The sequence below is a fragment of the Meriones unguiculatus genome (genome assembly GCF_030254825.1).
Source record: "Meriones unguiculatus strain TT.TT164.6M chromosome X unlocalized genomic scaffold, Bangor_MerUng_6.1 ChrX_unordered_Scaffold_31, whole genome shotgun sequence".
Taxonomy (NCBI): Eukaryota; Metazoa; Chordata; class Mammalia; order Rodentia; family Muridae; genus Meriones; species Meriones unguiculatus.
Genome location: NW_026843707.1, coordinates 5,504,375 through 5,520,969, shown reverse-complemented (window position 1 = coordinate 5,520,969; position 16,595 = coordinate 5,504,375).

The window sequence follows — 16,595 nt, the reverse complement described above, 5'->3', positions numbered from 1 at the left end:
CAACTTTGAGATTCTGCAGATCCCCAGATCCTGGGTCCTTCTAAATTTTTGTACAATGGAATACTACTCAGCAATCAAAAATGAGGAAATCATGAAATTTGCAGGCAAATGGTGGGATCTAGAAAAGATCATTCTGAGTGAAGTATCCTAGAAGGAGAAAGACACATGGTATATACTTGCTTATATAGCCCTACAACATACAATAAACATAATGAAGTCTATACACCTAAAGGAGATAAACAAGAAAACAGACACGAGGTAAGATGATCAATCCTCACTTAGAAAGACAAATGAGATGTGCATTGGACATACGACAGGGGTCTACCGCAGAAGGCATCTGAAAGTTCCTACCAAGCAACATTTCAAAACAGATACTAAGACTCATAACCAAACCTTTGGCAGAAGGGGAGTTAGTATGACAGGGAAAGGATAGGAGCCCACAAGGACCAAATATAACTGGGCACAGGGTTTTTTTCTGAAACTGTTTCTCCAACCAAGGACCATGTATGGATATAACCTAGAACCTTTACTCAGACGAAGCTTGCGGTAGCTCAATAACCAATTGGTTTCCCATAGTAGGGGGAAAAGGGACTATCTCTGACAGGAACTCAATGGCAGGCTCTTTGACTCCCCACCCCCCAAGGGAGGAGCAGTCCTGCTAGGCCACAGAGGAGGACTTTGCAGCCAGCCCTGAATATACCTGTTAAAACAGGGCCAGACGAAAAGGGAGGAGGTCCTCCCCAGTCCGTGGACTTGGAAAGGGGCAGGAAGAAGCTGAGGGAGGGAGGGTGGGATTGAATGGGGGAGCGGGATGCAGCTGGGATGCAGAGTTGATAAAATGTAAATAAAAATAACAAACAATAAAAAAAAATTAAACTTGAAAAAAAAAAAGAAATTAGGGAAACAACACCCATTGCAATAGCCAGAAATAAAATGAAGTACCTTGGTATGAATCTAACTAAGCATGTGAGAGTCCTATATGAAAAACAAACAAACAAAAAAACAAAACTTCAAGTCTCTGAAGAAAGAAATTGAAGAAGATTTCAGTAATTGTAAAGATATCCCATGCTCATGGATCCATAGGATTAACATAGTGAAAATGGCCATCTTGCCAAAAGCAATCTATAGATTCATTGCAATTCCCTTCAAAATACCAACACAATTCTTTACAGAACTTGAAAGAACAATTCTCTTTTTCTTATGAAAAAAAAAAAAAAACAGAATTGCTAAAACAATCCTTTAAAATAATAGACTTCTGGAGGTATCTCCATGGCTTAACTCAAGCTGTACTATAGAGAAACACTAATAAAAACAGCATGATAGTGGCATAGAAACAGAATGGTAGAATGATGAAATCGAATAAAAGACCCAGAAATAAATCCACACACCTACAGATACTTGATTTTTGATAAAGAATCCAAAACCATTCAATGGAAAAAAAAAACATAGCATATTCATCAAGTGGTGTTGGTCTAACTGGAGTTCTACATGTAGAAAAGTGCAATTTGATCCATATTTATCACCCTGCACCAAACTAAAGTCCAAGCAGATCAAAGACCTCAATATAAAACCTAACACTACCCCTTTTAGAAGAAAAAGTAGGGGAGAATCTTGACCTCATTGGCACAGGAGACAACTTCATGAACAGAATACCAACAGCACAGGCTCTAAGAGCAACAATCAATAAATGGAACCTTATGAAATTGAAAAGCAAAGCAAAGGACACTTTCCTCAGAACAAAATTATAGTGTACAGATTGGGAAAGGATCTTCACCAACCCTGTATCTGACAGAAGGCTAATATCCATAACAATAGCAACATCCAGAAAGAACTCAAGAAGATAAAAAAAGCTACATGTCAAGTAATCCAGTTAAAAAAATGGGGTAAAGAGCTAAACAGAGAATATTCTCAATAGAGGAATATCAAATGGCAGAGAAACACTTAAAGAAGTGTTCAAAGTCCTTTGTCATCAGGGAGATGAAAGTCAAAACAACCCTGAGATTTCACCTTACACCCATCAGAATGGCTAAAATAAAACCTCAAGTGACAACACAAGCTGGATAAGATGTGGAGAAAGAAGAACCCTCCTCCATTGCTACATTGCTAGTGTGAACTTGTACAACCACTTTGCAAATCAATCTGTTGCTTTCTCATAAATTTCGGAATAGTGCTACCTGTACTACTCCTAGGTATGTATCAAAATATACTCATCTATATAAGGACTTTTGCTCAGCCATGTTCATAGGAACTCTATTTGTAATACCCAGAATTTGGAAACAACCTGGATGTCTCTCAATGGACACCCAGATATTGTCGATACAGAAATTATGGTCTATTTACGCAATGGAATACTACTCAGCTTTTAAAAACAAGGAAATCATGAAATTTTCAGGCAAATGGTGAGAACTAAAAAAGAACTTCTTGAGTAAGGTAACCCAGAAGCAGAAAGGCACATATGGTATGTACTCACTCATAAACGGATACTAGTCATATATTATAGGATAAACATACTAATAGCTAAACAACAAGGAAGACCATTGGGAAGATGCTCCATCCCCATTCAGAAGGACAAACACGATAGAACTTGTAATTCAGAGATGACAGGGAACAAGACAGGAGCCTACCACACATGGCCTCTGAAAGCCTCTACTGGCCGAGGTATGAAAGCAGAGGATGAGACACATAGGCAGACTTTGGGCAGAGTGCTGGTACCTTCTGAAATAAAGGAGAGATAGGAAGACTTGGAGAGTATAGAAGCTCCAAAAGGAGACCAACACAGTCAAAAAAATAAAAATAGATAGATAGATAGATAGATAGATAGATAGATAGATAGATAGATAGATAGATAGATAGATAGATAGATAGATAAACCGGAGCCCTGTGTGCTCTGAAGAGACTGATACCCAAACTGAGGACAATGCATGGAGAAGACCTAAAACCCTGGCAAAGATGTAGCCTGTAGATTCAGTATCAAAGTGGGAACTCTAGGGGATTTCTCTGGCATGAATTCAGTGACAGGCCCTCTGGTCACCAGTCCCTGGGTGGTGGAGCCTTGCAAGGCCACAGAGGAAGACAATGCAACCAGTCCTGAGGAGAGCTGAGAAGCTAGTGTCACATAGAAGGAGAGGAGGACTTTCTCTACAAGTGTACTAGGGGAACAGGGGAAGAAGAATAAAAATAAATTACAAAAAGTTAATGGCTTTTTAAATTTCATTTATACATGTAGTGAAGAGGTAGAAGTACAAAATAATAGAAATACACAAAAATATAACAGAAAAAAATTGCTTGATGTATGTATGTTCATTAAAAATATAATTGTTGGGGGAAACGATGTGAATTCAATAAACCCTCAATTATAAATTGTCCAAATGGCTTTTCCACATAAAAATAGGCAAAAAGGAGGGACCAGCAACTTATGTATGTAAGTATTGTTCATTCATGATTAATTATACCTATCAGGAATATTTTTAAAATAAAATGACACTGTTACCTAAATAATGGTCATAAAATATTTTGCTTCTCATTGTATATAGAAAGAAATCAATAACTTTTTGTTATTTGCTTTGATACAAGGTCTTGCTATGTAGCCTAACTAGCCTGAAACTTATTATGTGTTACATTCTAGGTTTGACCTTTCAGGAATTTTTTTGCCTCTAGCTTCAGCCACCCACCCTGTGCTGGGATTATATGTGTGTATCACCAGCTCTAGCTTTCATATAGTCACTTTAATGGCAAAGATAATTAATAAATGAGGAGAACTTCCTATGACTGATTTTTAAAAGGCTTATTTTAGTATTTTGCTTCTTCTCCTAATGTTTATAAAAATAATGTAAGTTCAGAAATTGAAAATCAAGCCAATATGTCACCTTATTCCTAGTTATGACCTTACTATGAATGTCAAACCGCAAAACACAAAATTCCAAAGATTTCAGTAAAGTTTAAATTAATGGGAAAATGCTGGGGTATAAATATTGAATATGTACTAATGTATATGAATTTTGGGTTCCTTAGAAATGAAGCACATAAATTCAGCATGATGAACAAAAAGATTAGAAGTGACCTATTTTCATGTCCCGCACATTGCTTCACTTGAAATTTATTATTTTCTTTTCATGTTTACTAAGATGCCTGAGAAGTTTTCTGTTTGTATTTCCAGATCAGTTATTAAAATGTGATCATATATGTATATATGTAACACTAGTACATAAAGAAAAAAAATCTCATAATTTTGTGAGGGAGTAGAGATGACTTAAGAGTTGTTGGCAGGGGTAGTGGGGTAAGTCAAATGATATAAATACAATACTCATGTATGTATGAAACTCTCAAAAAATACATTTAAACATATTTCTTACATATTTTTCTTTTCAACTTCTAATTGTATGTGTGCATTTGTGTGTGTGTGTGTGTGTGTGTGTGTGTGTGTGTGAGTGTGTGTATGCCTGCCTCCATGCATGTATGTGAGTATGGTTGTGTAGGTTTTGTGTTTCCCTATTTGGATTTTTCTAGTCTGAGATTTATTCCTTATTTTTCATGAGTGTCATTAACATCTTTAGGTTAGAGTTTCCCTTCCAGTGCCTTCTATAGGATAGATTTATAGATAGGCATTGCTTAAATTTGAATTTATAATTGAATGCCTTACTTTCTTCATCTATGCTGATTGAAATTTTTGTTGGGTATGGTAGTCAGGGCTGATAATCTGTGACTTCTTAGAGTTTATAGAATACACACACACACACACACACACACACACACATGCACATGCACACGCACACAGACACACATACCCTACCACCACCACTACAAAATAACATGAATCAAGAAAGGCTGCTTATTAATATTTTTAGCTATTAATGTTCTCAATTCCCAAATATTAAAAACAGACTAACAAATTGATGCAAAACATTATCCAAATCTCTGCTACATTCAAGAAACACAGCTTAACATCAAGGATAGACAACACCTGCTGTGAAGAGATGACAAAAGGTATTCTAAGCAAATGGACCTACAAAGAAAGGTGGTGTAGCCATATTAACAACTGACAATATAGACTTCAAACCAAAACTAATGTGAAGAGATAGTGAAGGACACTTACATATTCATCAAAGAAAAATTCCACCAAGAGGAAATTGCAATTCTTAACATTACACCCCGAATACAAGGGTACCCAAATTAATAAAAAGAAACACTATTACAGATTAAATCATATGTTGACCCTCACACACTGATAGTGGAAGACTTCAGTAGACCACTCTTGACAACAGACAAAAACTGAACAGGAAAAAAAAATTCTAGAACCTAAGGAATAGGTTTTGATGGTAGGCTAGTGGTAGGAGGAGATGGGAAAGACTAGTGACAGTAGATACAAAATCTCAGTTGTCCATCTTATGTAACTAAGTAAGGCTTCCACTGGAAGGACTGAGAGAGCAAGTAGGCCACCAAACTTTCAGCCTACAATTTGTCCTACCTGCAAGATGTTCTGGAGAAAAGGTGGAGCAGAACTTGTGGGAGTGGACAACCAATGACTGATCCAGCTTGAGGCCCATGCCATGAGAGAACATAGGCCTGATGCTGCCAAGACAGGCAGGAATGAGAACGATGACAGCTTACAGACCCAGGATAGAACTAAACAAGATGGCCAAAAAAGGCAATGAAATAATTCCTAATGATATTATGCTATATTCATAGACAAAAGCCTAGCATAATCATCATCAGAGAGGCTTCATCTATCAAGTAATACAAAAATATATAGAGATCCATAGCAAAATGTAAGGTGGAATTCACTGAATTCCGTGGAAGACAAGGAGGAATGAGTGTAGGAGCCAGAGGAGTCGAGGACACCACAAGAAAATAGACATAATCAACTAACCTGGGTTCAGTAATGTATAACCCAAACAAAGAAATAATCCAATTAAAAATTGGGGTACATACAGGGGTTCCAGCTTCTTTGAAAAGGGAAATGGGAATTGGGGGAGAAGGATATGAAAGCAGGACTAGGATAGGAGGGGGAAGGGCTGCAATTAAGCTATAAATTGAATTGATTAAATGAATAAGTTAATGAAAAATTTAGGGTACAGATCCAAACAGAGAATTCTTAATGGAGGAAGCTTAAATGGCTGAGAAACATGTAGAGAAAGGTTTTCCACCCTTAGCCATTGGAAAAATGCAAATAAAAACAGAGAATAGCTAAGGTCGATAAGAAAAGTGGCAACTTATCTTATCAAGGATGTAAAGAAGAATACCCATCCATTGTTGTGGGAATGCAAATATTTGCAGCCACTATGGAAATCAGTATGGAGTTTCCTAAATGAAGATGGGAATTGATGTCCTTTAAGAAACACCTGCCAGGAGCCAAAGCTATCTACTGAAGCCAAAGTCAAACAGTGAGCCAAAGCTATTTAGTGGAGACAAAGCTATTTACTGAAGCCAAAGCCAAGTAGTGAGCGAAGGTCATTTAGTGGAGACCTAAAGCTATTTAGTTGAAGAGTTACCTAGGACCAGAAATCATGGGTGATAGATTGTGAGGACATCTGTCTGTTAGTTTTAGAGCATCCGTGAGATAGCTTAAGAAAACATCCTTATGGTATCTTGCAGATGCAATATTTAACTCATGAAAGCACTCTTCCTATCTCCTGCAGCAGTAAATTAACCTTCCCCCCTTTCCTGCCTTCTCCCTATATAAGTTGGGTAAAAATTTTTAATAAACAAAACCTTGATCAGATGAACAGACTTGGCTTTCTTTCCTGCGTCTCTTGTCCCTTTCCCCCCATTCCTTCCAATCTCTCCACCTTAGGAACCCCGTTGAAGCCCCGTGGGTCGTGGCAAACACCTATACAATTCTTGGGCATATACCAAAAGATGCATCAGCCTACCACAGAAACACTAGCTCAACCATCTTCATTACAATTCTATACATAATATTTAGATATTGGAAACAATTTAGATGTCCCTCAACAAATGATTGGATAAAGATTATGTGGTTCATTTATACAATCGAATATTACTCAGTCATTAAAAATGAAAGCAAGAAATTCTCAAAAATAGATGTAAATAGAAAAAAAATATCCTGAGTGAGATAATCAAAAATTAGAAAGGCAAATATGACGTGTATTCACTTACAAGTGGATATTAGTAGCTATATCAATGATAATCAAACTATAGTTCACAGAGCTAGATAAGTTAGTTATAGAGTAAAAGATCAGTTTGGAGAGATATTCCTAGGAAAGAACAATATAATAGATATTGTTGAAAGAAGGGTCCTGGAACAGGATGATCAAATGGAGAAGGGGTGGAAATAGGGGGATAAGGGAGAGAATATGGTGAAATCCCTGTTGGATGTTAGGAACAATATGGAAACCTAATACAGGAGAAGGTAATTTAAATGAAATCACCAAATAAAGAGGGAGACAAAGCCATAATGGAGATCTCTTGCTACCAAATGGAACTGATAGTAATGGGTTTGTGTTACATCTAATTGAATTATTGGCCAAAGGGAATTGCCAAACAGCCATGGTTGTTGCTAAGACTATAGATTGATCCCTACAAGCTGACAGAAAAACCCTACTGTTGACGACACCACCAACACAACTCATTGAACACGGAGAAGTCAAGCTGGTGGCTATGTACAATCTTCATTCCAGATGCTAGCAACTTTGGTATAAGAAAGTACTTTGAATGCTACCAGTGGAGAAAGGTAAACACCAAACCAGCCACGAACTCTTTGATTTAAAATAATGTCCTGCCTCCAAGATATGCTAGTGCAATGTTGACACAAACCGTTTGGGAGTAACCAATCAACATCTGATGTGACTTATGGCCCACTGCACAAGATGCAACTCATGTTCACCATTGATTGTATGATCTTTAACCTGAGATTAGATACTCCAGGGACCTAAGGCAAAACCAAATACCAAATACTAAAGAAAAGTAGAGATAAAGTAACTACTAATGCTACTAATGACATTATTCTATTGTTCCTTACTCAGCCACCATTAGAAAAGCTTTCTCCTTCAGATAGAAGCACATTTAGAATCCCACAGTAAGATGGCATGAAAAGAGTGAGAGACTTTGGAAACGCCATCCTGGAGTGTGAAGTCTCCATCAGTTCCCTCCAATCATGACTCAGGGCTCAATGTGGAAGAGAAGGCTGAAAGAGTTTAAGAGCCAGAGGGGATGAAGATCATCAAGGAAAAAGGCCCCCTAAAAGTGACAAGATTGCAAATTTCATGATTTCCTCCTTTTTGATTGCTGAGTAGTATTCCATTGTATAAAAATACCACAATTTCTGTACCCATTCCTCCGTTGATGGACATCTGGGTTGTTTCCAGGTGCTGGCTATTACGAATAAAGCTGCTATAAACATGGTTGAGCAAGTGTCCTTTTTGTGTACTTGAACAAACTTTGGGTATATACCTAGCAGTGGTATAGCTGGGTCTGGAGGAAGCACTATTCCTATTTGTCTTAGGAAGCACCAGATAGCTTTCCAGAGTGGTTGTACCAGTTTACATTCCCACCAGCAGTGGAGGAGGGTTCCCCTTTCTCCACAACCTCTCCAGCATGTGTTATCACTTGAGTTTTTCATCTTGGCCATTCTGATGGGTGTAAGGTGATATCTCAGGGTCGTTTTGATTTGCAGGCAAATGGTGGGATCTAGAAAAGATCATTCTGAGTGAAATATCCCAGAAGAAGAAAGACAAACATGGGATATACTCACTTATATAGACCTATAAGATATGATAAACATAATGAAATCTATACCCCTAAAAAAGATAATCAATTGAGCAGACATGGGTTAAGATCATCAATCCTCGTTTAGAAAGACAGATGGGATGTGCACTGAACGTATGACAGGAGTCTACTGAGCGCATCTGAAAGACTCTAACTAGCAGTGTTTTCAAAGCAAAGACTCATGACCAAACCTTTGGCAGAGTACAGGGAATCATAAGAAAGAAGGGGAGTTAGTCTGATGGGGAAAGGATAGGAGCTCCACAAGGACCAAATATATCTGGGCACAGGGTCTTTTCTGAGACTGACATTCAACCAAGGACCATGTATGGATATAACCTAGAACCTCCACTCAGATGTAGCCTGTGGTAGCTCAGTAACCAATTGGTTTCCCAAAGTGAGGGGAACAGGGACTATTTCTAACAGGAACTCAATGACTGGCTCTTTGGTCTCCCCACCCCCGAAGGGAGGAGCAGTCCTGTTAGGCCACAGAGGAGGGCTTTGCAGCCAGTCCTGAAGATACCTGATAAAACAGGATCAGATGAATGGGGAGGAGGTCCCCCCATCAGTGGACTTGGAAAGGGGCACGGTGGAGATGAGGGAGGGAGGGAGGGACTGGGAGGGAATGAGGGATCGGGACACGGATGGGATACAGAGTTAATAAAATGTAACTGATAAAAAAAAATAAATAAAAATTATTTAAAAAAAAGTGACAAGATTGATACCCATATGAATTCACAAATATTAAGGTAGAATGTATAGGGACTGTAAGAGCTTTGGTCAAAGAACTAAAGGGACAAGTGAGACAACATGCCATTCTTAGTCTAGAATCAGTCTCAGATTGATAACTACTTGCAAATAAAATTTTGTTTCCCCCAAGGTAGTCTCACTGAGGAAACAAACTACTCTAAGGGTATGCTATATGCCCAACAGTAGGTGGCTAAGAGACAACAAACTCAGTGTCATGGTTGGATGTTTCTTGTGTTACAATGTTATGCCAGGCCTTTACATATTCATTGTTTTGTTATTTTAATTTTATTTTTTCATTCATATTTTGTCTCTCTTTTTATCCTTCAGGTTCTTTTTTATGTATTACAGCTTCCAGTTTAGTGTTTTTATGGGATTCTTCTGTGTGTGTGTGTGTGTGTGTGTGTGTGTGTGTGTGTATGAGAGGGCCCGTTTCTTGTGCTTTCTCTTAAACAACTTTCCTTCTTTGGTTTAGTCCTGTTCTGATGTGCTAGCTTTTGTTTTATCTTATTTTATTTTGTTATACTTTATTATTATGCTTTAGAAGCCTGCTTGTTTCCCTATGAGAGACAGAAAAGAAATGGATCAGGTTATAAGGGGAGGTAGGGAAGGATTGGCAGGAATAGCAGGATAGGACTTTGTAATCAGGATTTATTATGTGAGGAAAAAAAATTATTTTCAACTACAGAGGGAAAGAAAAAAAATAAGCATTGAACAAATATGTATGGAAACAACAAGTTGCACTTATATGTACCTGAATATGCTTACATTTGTATGTATGTAAAAATAATTATCAAAGAGGCTACCAAGGCTATCAACTTCCCAGTGTGGGGGTAACATGGGAAAGGTTCATTCAAATGCTGGTTTCTTTCCCCCATTATCTGGTTTCAATTTGGGTACTGCATTGTGATTACCTATTCTAAGCATCACCTGTCTCAAGTTTGTGTAAACATGCCACAATTGTTCTTCAATTTGTCAATTAAAACAATCAGCCACAATGTTGAGCAATGGAGAGGATAGGGTGGGACATCCTGGTTCAGAGTGGGAGGAGAGGAAGGAAGCAGGAGGAGAGGAAGGAGTAGGAGGGAGAAGCAGGAGGAGAAGAAGGAGGAGGGTGAAGAGGAAGAGAAGCAAGGAGAGCAGAAACTAGAGGAGATGTCTTGGAATGAGGTGGAGAAATGAACTGGACCTACGATATTACTAAAAGCAAGCATAATGGGTGAATATGAATGGTATGAAGCAATGTGGGCTTGGAGGTTTAGGATGGAGTAACTATTGCCCAGCATTGTGTTCTAGTTTAATTAAATAAATCATAGTCTCTGTGTGGTGATTTGGTTAGACAGCTGTTTAGGATTAACCACAGCTTTACTAAAAGATATGTCAATAGTAAATACTATTAATAACCAAATACAACAGAATTCCTAAGTAAATAACACTGATTTGGAACATAAAATGTGATGGGTCAAGGCATATGTGACAGAAAAGGATTGCACAAGCAAAAAAAGCCCAGTAAGTAAAGGAAAAGTAATAAGGTATCTACTCTGTACTCTAGTTTAGTAGGAGCATAGTATAATCTGTGAATTCTACAGAAGGTTAAGATGATAGGAATTGTTTTTCCTCAGGAATATGTAGGTGTAATAGTTAATACAGATTTGCTCAATTGCTTTTTTAGCAAGGAAATAAGTAGTGTGTAAAGGAACAAATCATAATACACTGAAATTGCAAGATCAGCAAGATCATAATTCAAACTCTGGTCAGCCAATTACACACAATAATATAACTGTGTGTAACTTACTTTTAGTTTTCATAAAACAACAAGGTACATATTTCAAACCTAGGGAAATAGCTCAAGACAATTTAAATTTTACTGTTTATTTTTTTTTTTGGTGCCTCAATCAAGATAATTGATTTTAGCTATAATCATTTGCATTGAAGAGACAGCAGTGAAATTGGTAAATAAGCTGACATGCTTATTATATAACAGAACATATTTTTTCTAATAAGGCATCATGATAGTTAATCTGCTTTTTTCTCTCTTTTTTATTATTAGTTACATTTTATTAACTTTGTATCCCAGCTGTATCCCACTCCCTCATTTCCTCCCAAACCCTTCCTCCCTCTCTCATCTCCTCCCTGCCCCTTTCCAAGTCCACTGATTGGGGAAGCCCTCTTCCTTTTTCATCTGACCATTTTATCAGATATCTTCAGTACTGGCTGCAAAGTCCTCCTCTGTGACCTAGCAGGACTTCTCCTCCCTTGGGAGGTAGGGAGGTCAAAGAGCCTGCCATTTACTGTGTATTATCTATTCAATCAGTAATTATACTTACAGTTTGATGTTATTATGATTATGTGAATAAAAATATAAATTGGAATGGCATTGCAGATGTATTGACCATTTATAGTCATAAACAAGCTTTAAGTGGGTAAGTTAAGACCCAAGCATGTATCATGGTGCAAAAACAGAATGGCTATGAACTTCAAAGGGAAAGCACAATATAGAAAATAAAAATGGCACTAATCTTAATTTTGAAGCATACTAGCTTATGCATAGCAGAACATAATGCTTGAAATGTTGCACTGTTCACCCTCTGTGTGTACCATGTCTGTCTTAATAGTTAAAACTTAATTTAAGCATCTACAATTTTCTATTTGGAATATGTTGGGTTTGCATTTATCTTCCTTCAATTATGTTGGGTCACCAACAAGTTATTACTATGATTAGCTAACCTTACATTCTTATATGTGTTAGGACACACATTTCGTTCTTAGTAAACTTAAAGGTGAAGAAAATAATGACAGACTCTCAAATGTTAACTACTAGACAATTCCAATTTAGAAAATATTCTAATCTCTCCCTTAGAGTGCTTATAGATAATTAATCCCTATCCAGTTAGATCACAGCACAATTTCAGTAGTGACAGTTCTCTAGTAATGTACTCTGACAAAAATCTTACATTCTCAATGACTGGAACTTTTGCTGGAAGTCACAGGCCCATTCAACAATACACCTCAATGTCACTTAAAGCATAAGGTTGGTACTCAACTATGTACTCAGACCATTTTTTTAACCTGTCTCTAAGAAAACAATGTAATAACTTACTTCACTTGTCTTAGATTCCCCATGCAATTTATTTTTACAATGCAAGCTAGTGTATAGCCATAGTCTTAAATTATGTATTCTTCCATGTCCCTGATCAGGGATCCTGCACGAGTGTTTGTATATGTATCATTTCCTTAAAAAAAAAAGAAATAAGCCAAAAGCAGTCTTATAAAATGAACATCCACCAAAAATTTTGACTTAACACATGGATATTATTTGATATAAAATACTTGTATTACCACTACTTATCTGGGTCAGTTCTTATCAGGTAAAGCATTATAAAGCTATGTTAAAAAGTTCTGTAAAGCATCATTCATTCATTGTTTCGTTGTTTTTGTGTTGTTCAAAGCCTTTTGTTAGAAAGAGACATACAGACACACATAGACACCCAGAGACACACAAGGACAAACACAAAGCAATAGATTCACAAAAACATCAGTCTTCATGAGGGTACAGGGTGAGGAAAGCAGAAAATTCAAATCTAGAATTGCTTTCTTAAATGACACCAAAGGAAAGTGTTTTGATTTCTTTCTTTAATGTGACTCAAGCCCATTATTGTTAACTCTGAGTTAATTACTCATGCTTTAAATCTATGCCCAGTTCCATGAATAGAAATTACTGCAAGACACACTCCTCAATTTATTCAAGAAATTTGGACAAAAATGGTTTACAGTGAAATATGAGTCTATTTCAATATAAATTTAAGCTCACAGAAAATGAGTATAGATCTCTTGAAACTGCTGTTAATTTGCAGTGGTGGGATGTAATTAAGTAATTTTGAATGCTAAATTGTGTGATTCCAGGAATGACTTCTGTTTTTGCCAAAAAGAAAAGCAATTAAAACAGTGAGGATATCTCCTGTAAGAAAGCCATAAATGGCAATAAAACTTAGCTTATTTTTCAACCTGTTGGCATTTCTCCACAGGTCCATGCTCTGTGTTTTAAATGTAAAACTATGAAGTAACCCAAACATTAAGGATGTTGATTAAAAAAGATATGTGTGCTTTGAACTTTTTTCTTCAGTATTGCATATATAAGAATTTTTAGTGGTGATTTGTATGTCTAGCAGCTAGAAAACTTCAAAAATGAGGCTCATTATGTACCATGGGCTACATTTAACTAATTCCTAGAAGAAAAATGACTCTCTAGGAACTGCATGCATTCCATATCCGAAGATAAAATATTTTGTGGCAACATTCTAATATTGCTATATGAGAGCATCCTGAAATCTGTATTCAAATTGGTATTTTTTCATTTATTTTATTTTTTTAATTCTTTATTAATTACACTTTATTCACTTTGTATCCTCCCTGTGGTTCCCTCCTTCCTCCCATCCCAATCTCTCCCTTCCTCCACCCTCTGCATGCATGCCCCTCCCCAAGTACACTGATAGGGGAGGTCTTCTTTTTCTTCCTTCTGATCCTAGTCAATTAGGTCTCATCAGGAGTGGCTGCATTGTGTTTTTCTGTGGCAGGTAATGCTGCTTCCCCCACAGGGGGAGGTAATTAAAGAGCAGGCCAATCATTTCATGTCAGAGACAGTCCCTGTTCCTATTATAATGGAACCCACTTGGATACTGAACTGCCATGGGCTACATCTGTGCAGGGGTCTTAGGTTATCTCCATGCATGGTCCTTGGTTGGAGCCTGACACAGAGGACCTCTGAAATGCTTTGCCCTGCAGACTATCAATGCAGATACTGAGACTTATGGGCAACCTTTGAGCAGAGTGCAGGAATTTTATGAAAGAAGTGGGAATCAAATTAGTATTTAATATTCTTATTACTGTAGTCTTGCAATATTTTTTCATAGGCAATGGCCAGTTATTGCCTCATATCACAAATGGATTGTTTTCATTTGTGTTTACATAAACAAAGAGTTTTGATTCTTGGACAAAATGGCAAAGTACTGTGGTGAGATCTCTTATTCGTTTCAAAGGATCTCTTTATCGCTGAACTTGAAATATACTACTGGAGAGTTACATCATGAAGACTACTGTTTACATTATTCATGTTTATCTGATTGCCTCTAAAACATGTCTTCACTGATATATCCTTAATTCTTCTGAGCATACATTTGGGAAAATAGCTCTTTGTAACAAATAATAAACAAAATTCAATAGTTGCTCACTATAATATGTTATAGTAATACATTAAATTGAATGCCAATGTCCAGCCTGTGCTGAAAAAATAATTACACTTGTATTAGAATTTTTTTCTTTAATCAGAGCAGGTGCTATTTAATAATTCTAAGTTAAATGAAGGGATTAAGGTTACATTATTACCAATACTTTTAATGGAATTTTTTTCCAGGAGGTGGCTTAAGTAGTCACTAGTTGTTCAAATAATTCAGTAGCCTTTTGGTTCTTTTTATACCACAGGCATGAAAATTACAAGTAACAGTAGGAGAGGTTTCAGCTTCCAAATACTACTGTAGGTTTTCTAGGGTAAAAAAGCAAGGTAGGTCTCATATCTTAAAATACTACACCACATGTTATATGTCTCTATGAGTGAGTATATACCGTGTATATCTTTCTGCTTCAGGGATAGCTCACTCAGGATAATCCTTTCCAGTCCCCACTATTTACATGGAAATTTCATGATTTCCTTGTTTTTCATTGCTGGATAATATTCCATTGTGTGGATATACTAAAATCTGTACACCTAAAGAAACTAATCAAGAGGGAGGACTCTGCCTAAAATGCTCAATCCCCATCCCAAAAGTCAAAGATGGACATCAGAAGAAGAAGAAAACAGGAAACAAGTTAGGAGCCTGCCACAGAGGGCCTCTGAAAGGCTCTGCCCTGCAGAATATCAAAGCAGATGCTGAAACTTATGGCCAACTGTTGGGCAGATTGCATGGAATCTTATGAAAGAAGTGGGCAATACTAAGATCTGAAGAAGACAGGAACTCCACAAGGAGAGCAACAGAACCAAAAAATCTGAGCACAGGGGTCTTTTCTGAGACTGTTACTCCAACCAAGGACTATGCATGGAGATAACCTAGAAGCTCTGCACAGAAGCAGCCCATGGTAGTTCAGTTTCTAAGTGGGTTCCATAGTAATGGGAAGAGGGACTGTCTCTGACATGAACTGATTGGCCTGCTCTTTAATTACCTCCCCCTGAGGGGGAAGCAGCCTAACCAGGCCACAGAAGATGAAAATGCAGCCACTCCTGATGAGATCTGATAGACTAGTATCAGAAGGAAGGAGAGGAAGACCTCACTTATCAGTGGACTTAGGGAGGGGCATGCATAAAGAAGGAGGAGGGAAGGTGGGATTGGGAAGGGAGGAGGGAGGGGTTTATGGGGGGATACAAAGTGAATAAAGTATAATTAACAAAAATTAAAATACAAAATATTAAATAAAGATTTATAGAAATAAGCCTGTTGAGCACCTAGTTTACTTTAGCATTTGCTAATAAGTATCAAATGAATAACAAAAGTAATATTCAGGAAGTCATACTGAAAAAATATAGCATATATATTTCATTATATATAACACATAATTTTATATATTGTATCAGCATCTGCTTTGATAGTCTGCAGGGCAGAGCCTTTCAGAGGCCTTCTGTGGCAGGCTCCTAACTTATTCCCTTTTTTCTCCTTCTTCTGATGTCCATCCTCTTTGCCTTTAAGAATGGGGATTGAGCATTTTAAGCAGAGTCCTCCCTCTTGATTAGTTTCTTTACGTGTACAGATTTTAGTAGGTTTCTCCTATATTATATGTCTAAATGAATGAGTATATACTGTGTGTGTCTTTTTGTTTCTGGGATAACTCACTCAGGATGGTCTTTTCCAGTTCCCACCATTTACCTGCAAATTTCATGATTTCCTATAAATCTTGTAGTCATTACAAGTAAGTACTTCTTGCTTAGAAAATAGAGCAAATTTCAAGGAAAAAAAGAAAGAAAAGCAGCTCAAGGAATCTTTAGCTAGATTGTGAGCCTTTTGCTGTGAGAGGTAATGAAAAAAGAGGGAAATAATTCTTCAATGACACATGAGTTTCTAGAAACTATTTTCAGGTCTAAA